The sequence below is a fragment of the Panthera uncia genome, chromosome B1, assembly GCF_023721935.1.
Source record: "Panthera uncia isolate 11264 chromosome B1, Puncia_PCG_1.0, whole genome shotgun sequence".
In the NCBI taxonomy this organism is placed as follows: domain Eukaryota; kingdom Metazoa; phylum Chordata; class Mammalia; order Carnivora; family Felidae; genus Panthera; species Panthera uncia.
The window spans coordinates 159875992-159881632 of NC_064811.1; positions in this window are offsets into that span (position 1 = coordinate 159875992).

Below are 5641 nucleotides of genomic sequence, written 5' to 3' on the forward strand. Positions count from 1 at the left end.
AAAGAAAGAAAGAAAGAAAGAAAGAAAGAAAGAAAGAAAGAAAGAAAGAAAACTAAGGTTGGAGGGGGCAGTGAGGGTGAAAATGTATTTAACAAGATAGAACCAGGCATCAATTAGGATAAACCCCAAAAGGAAGCAAGATGTCAAAAGAAGGGAGCAGCCAGCTGACATATGGGCTCCATGCAGAGAAGAGGCAGGACCTCTCCTCCTCTGTGAATCCCGGAATTCCAAAGTTCGGACTTCAGCCTTGTTCAAATCCCAGAGAGAGCAGCTTCACAATAGCCTTCCTGAAGCATTGGAGAATGGACCTGCCAAGGTTGCCCTAAGTAGGCTGTAGACCAGCCGGCTCTGGCTGAGACCTGGGAGCCAGCAACTATTCACGAGCTCCCTTCCCAACAGCTCCCCAAATAACACTTGCTGTTTTATCCATCAGCCTGAGCATCATGTATTTCTCTCCCCTCAATCCATTCCACCATTGCCCTGACCCTCACACTCAACCCAATCAATCTCCAGCCCCCGAGGAAGAAAGATTCCCCATGTTTCCCTGTGTCCTTCTCAGACATGAAGGGAGAACAGGGGTCCCAGAGAAGCTTCGGTCTGGAGACAATGGAGGTCTGTTCTGCAAGGGAGAGAGTTCCCTGGGCAAGGTTGCAGCAGCCATGGAACTCTGTGAGGGCTACCTCTGAGCTGCCTGCCTCTAGATTCCATAATTAAAGTCACTGGGTGTTTGATCACCTCCTTGATGCAGAGTAATTAAAATTGCTGCACTGTTTTTCATTTCCTTTGACAAATTGTGAAAGTGTTGATGAGCAAAAGCAGCTATGTTCAGCCTCCCTCATTCTGGCTTCCTCATTCATACAGGTGCCCTGCTTGTGTGCCCTGCTTCCCTCTGGGTGGGGACTGAGGTGGGAACGCAGGAACAGGGACTCTGTGGGATGGATCTGACCAGCTGCTGGGAACAGGTTTCAGGATGGCCTCTCAGGGAGAGCCAGCTCTATCCCTTCAACCTTTTAAGGATAGAAAGGGTCCAGGTAGGTCTTTGTTCCAGAAGGAAAACTAAAAGTATAAGTTCAGGCTATTGTTTGGCTTTTAAATGCATTCCCCTTCCTCAACCCCTTTTAAAAGAGAAATGGGGCCATTCAGTCACCCTGGAGAAAGCAGCCTGTTCCAGTCTCCGTCTAGAAAACGGGCATCATCAAATTTGCCCTGCTGATCACACTAAGGTGTAATGAGGACTGAATAACATGTTATCCATGAAAGTGCCACAGAAACCACAGAGCTCTCTGTGACATCAGTAAGTTCCTTGCATTATTCTTGCCTCCCCATGACACTCAGTGCACAAACAGAGAGCTTGGCTGGTTCCCAAAGCAATGAAGTGCCTCTAGTTAATGCCCAGGCACTGAAGAAGGACAGGGAAGGGGAGGAGGTGGGAAAGCAAAGGACATTCCAGGGCAATTTCCACACCTTCCTCTCTGTAACAGGAGGAGTGACCATCCTGCCTGTACACTTCTAAAAGGTGATCCTTTAGACCCAGGGCATCTGGCTGGCCTCACATCCCACAGGCTGCTCTCTCAAGGAGCTCTACTCTATTGGCAACTGCAAGAAAAATGTCCTTCCTCTAATAACTTACATGGTCTCTGTAATCGGGTTGTGAGGCAAGTGAAGGCAGCTGCAGAGGTGACTCCTGTCCTGGGAGTGTTCCCTGGCATCACCTGTACGTAGTAGGGAAAGTCCATCACCAGGTGCAGGCTGGACCCCCTTCAATCAAGTCTTGTGCCTGCAGGGCTCTGACAAGAAAACCTGAGGTCAGCCCTTCTTGGCCTCCAGAGAGCACTAACCTATCCAAGGATCATGAGAAATCTATTTCAAAAGCACATACTATATGGCCTCTAATTTAAGCCCCAGACTTTTCCTCAGAACAACAGGGACCAGGCAACCTTCTAGCGGTGTATAATTTTGATAATGAGGAGAGGTTTATCTGCTGGATTAGATCCCCCTTCTCATCTACCTCTTCATGCCATCAGCTATCCTGGGAAATCAATGTTAATCCAAACAGAGGAAAATGAGATCCAGCAGACTAGAGAAACAAGGGGAAAGGTCTTTGAATGGTAAACAGTGATCTTTAGAGGGAAACGATTCTGTCCCAAAGCAACATCAGATCACGAGAAACAAGGCCACCCTGAAAGTGAAACATCTCTATATGGAAGTCACACTTTCCTCTCCAGGACTCTAGACTCTATGCCCGTGGCCAGTATCCATCATGTCAGGTGTTCTACTGAGCAGTCCCAGAAATGCAATAAGGTGTTTAAATAAAGACCCCCACCAAAACCACCACCCAAAAAGATAGTATTTATTTGTAGTTCTTTGGAGGAATCTAAGGCAATCTAACTTTTTGGAAAAAAAGCAGGAGGTGAGTTAGGCACAAGTCAGGCAGAAGAATATAATGGAGAAGGAAAAGCACCAGGACATTTACATCAGGGTGTGATGGCTGCCTTGGCCATTTGCTAGTTGTATGACTTTGGGGGGGTCATTTACTCTCTGACCCTCAGTTTACTCATCAATAAAATAGGGATATTAACAACTACATCATGTCATTGTGGTGAGGAGAACAAAGAAAATAAACCTAAAATCTCTTGGTACATATTAGGGATTAAATAAATGGTAGCTATTATTATCTTTATTACTACCAATAATGTCATTGCTTTGGCAGGGGAATCCCTTCCTCAGTTCAAAACTCCCTTCACTAGTCTTCCTGATCATAAACACAAAGTCAGCACTCACATCATTCCAGCTATCCCCAAGGAATCTGTTTTAGAGAGGACTCCAAACCTGGCACCAGGGAGAGGTGCTCAGAGGCCCCCAGGAGGTCAGTGCTCTCTGTTCCTGGCAGATGGCAAGTCATGCAGGGAGGACAAGCTACTGTCTGGTTGACAGATGCCACCCCATGTTAGCATCACAGGTTGCCAGGCCAGACCAGCACAGCTGTCTAGGAAGAGCCAGAGAACCCAACCTGCAAATCTAGAAAGGATATGTGGGCAGGGAGGAGGTGGGTGAGGAAGAAGCTAAGCCTATCAGCCTCTTCCCTGATCTGCACTCACCATGGCTGACCCCATGCCACTCCCAACACACAACTGCCCTGATTTAATCATCTTTAAATCAGACAAACATGACCAGATGCTCCACAAGGAACAGTCTTCTTTTCTGATTTTCTGAGTACTTTCATTATTTACTCATAATATATTTATAAGTAATGACATTCTTCCACCCACCTCTCTCCCACAGATACAGGAAGGAGGAGGAAGATGAAATGCTCTCATCTTCTAAGGAGAAAGAGATAAAAGACATTATACTGATATCTCTTGGGTTCCAAAAAATTACAAAATGCCTGCCCAAATATGCCACCTGTCTCCTGAAGAACACACAATACCCTGATTTCTAGAGGTACCCCTATACTTGTACCTTGGTCAACATATCCCTGCTACGGGGTGGGAAGAGAGGAGAATTCACCCAGATGGCATTACTCACTCCATCTCCTCTGCTTCCAAAGTATTACAATGAGTGAGATAAATAAACATGATGTGTGTGTTTCTGTGTGTGACTCACGAAGATCTCCTTCAACACCCAGATCAATGACTTGTACGGAGTAGATCTTGGACCAATATTTGCTCAATTAGATTGTACTGTATACACCTGTATAGTCAACAGGGCTCAAACCCAACCTGAATCCAAAGAGAACTACTGAAAGTCATCTGCAAACTCACTGCTCTCAAGGTTTCCCTATCTGAGTAAATGGTACAACCATTCCCCCAGCTGCTCAAGACAGAAACCTAAGATCCCTCTGTGATTGCTCTTTCCTTCCTGCCCACATCCAATCTATTAGCAAGACACACTGCTTCTAACTCAAAACTGGATTCTGAATCTGATAATGTCTTACTATCATCGGCAGCACACCTGGAGCCTGAGCCATCAGCATCTCTCCCCTGGGCTGAGTTCACTGGCCAGACACTCTCACTCTCCTGCTTAAAGCCTAGTAAAGCTTCCCAGGCACGGAGAATAACATCAAATCCCCTATCTGGGCCATGAGACCTACTTGAGCTGGATGCTTGCTGCCTGCCTGTAGCCACATCTTCCCCATCTCTTCCTCACTTACCACCCTCCAGCTGCACTGGCCTTCCCTCGACCCAGTGGAAAGTGACAAGCTCATACTTGGAATGTTCATTCACCAGATCTTCACCTGGCTGCCTTCCTCCAAACATGACCAAGCCCAACATATGCACCAACCAACCCTTTCCTACTGACATCACTATCACATCAGCCTATTTTCTCTGCTTTAGAGCACAGACAAGTACATAAAGTGATGTTATTTTTTCATTTATGTTTGTTTAACTTTCCTCAAAAGAGGAAAGTTAAGCTCTTTAGATAGAGACTCCCTCTGTCTTAGATAGCTGTATCCCAAGGGCCTGCAATGCCACCAGGTACATAGTTGATGCTCAGTAAACATTTGTGGGTTGACCAAACTAAGTGGCTTGATCTCATGTTGTCTCCAGTATCCAGGTTCTTGCTCACTGAATTTAGTTTTGTACACTCATGTGTAGTTATAGATTGCACTGGGAAAGGGGAACAGGGAATAAACTCTCCTGAGATATATAAACCCTCAACCTTAGGACTATCCTTATGGCTAGCTGTTTGCAAATAAGATTATTCTTCTCTTACAGTATATTCTCAAGCATTTTGTTCTCAGGACCCCTTTACACACTTAAAAACTGTTGGGAATCCAAAAGGGCTTTGGTGGCTCACATTTATCAGCATTTATTGTGTTAGAAATTAATACTGATTTCTTTAAAAATATTTATTAACGTATTTTAAAATAATAACCATTATAGTTTCACATATATATTTATATACAATTAATCATATTCTAAATGCAACATGGTATCCTAGTTTGGACCCAACAGCATAAAAAGGACATTGGTAGGGAAGTGAGAGAAATCCAAATAAAGTCTATAGTTTAGTTAATAGTTGTGTATCAATATTAATTTCCCAGTTTTGACAAAATACCCTATGTTAATGTAAAATGTTAATATTAAGGGAAACTAAGTGAAGAATACATAGAAACTCTTTGGACTATGTTTTAAACTTATCTATAAATGTAAATTTATTTCAAAATAAAAGGTTTATTTTTTACAACTATTTATAAATATTAGTGTGAAGAGTGGCATTGTTTTATATTTTTGCAAATCTCTGTTATGTCTAGCTTATTTGAAGAGAGTTGGTTTCTAGTATCTATGTTGTGATGTGTTCTTTTAGTTCAGTATATGGAGAAAATCCAGTTCACACAGATATATAGTTGGAAATGGAAGATATATTAGCCTTATCAGATCATTATGAGTACTTTTCTTTGATACTGCACTAAAATTTGACAAGGGTTAAGTGTTAATTGCAATGAGAAATACAAAACAATGATCGGTGAGTTTTTTGTACTGCATTTTATTAAACTCTGTTGGCCTATCTTGCATTTTGGACAGATCTTTTTTCCCTCAATGATTTTGCAACAACATGCACTGATCATCTGGGAAACAATCACTGAGTTGTATAGATCTTCAAAATGTTGACAAATTTCATTATATAATGTCAAAAAAGA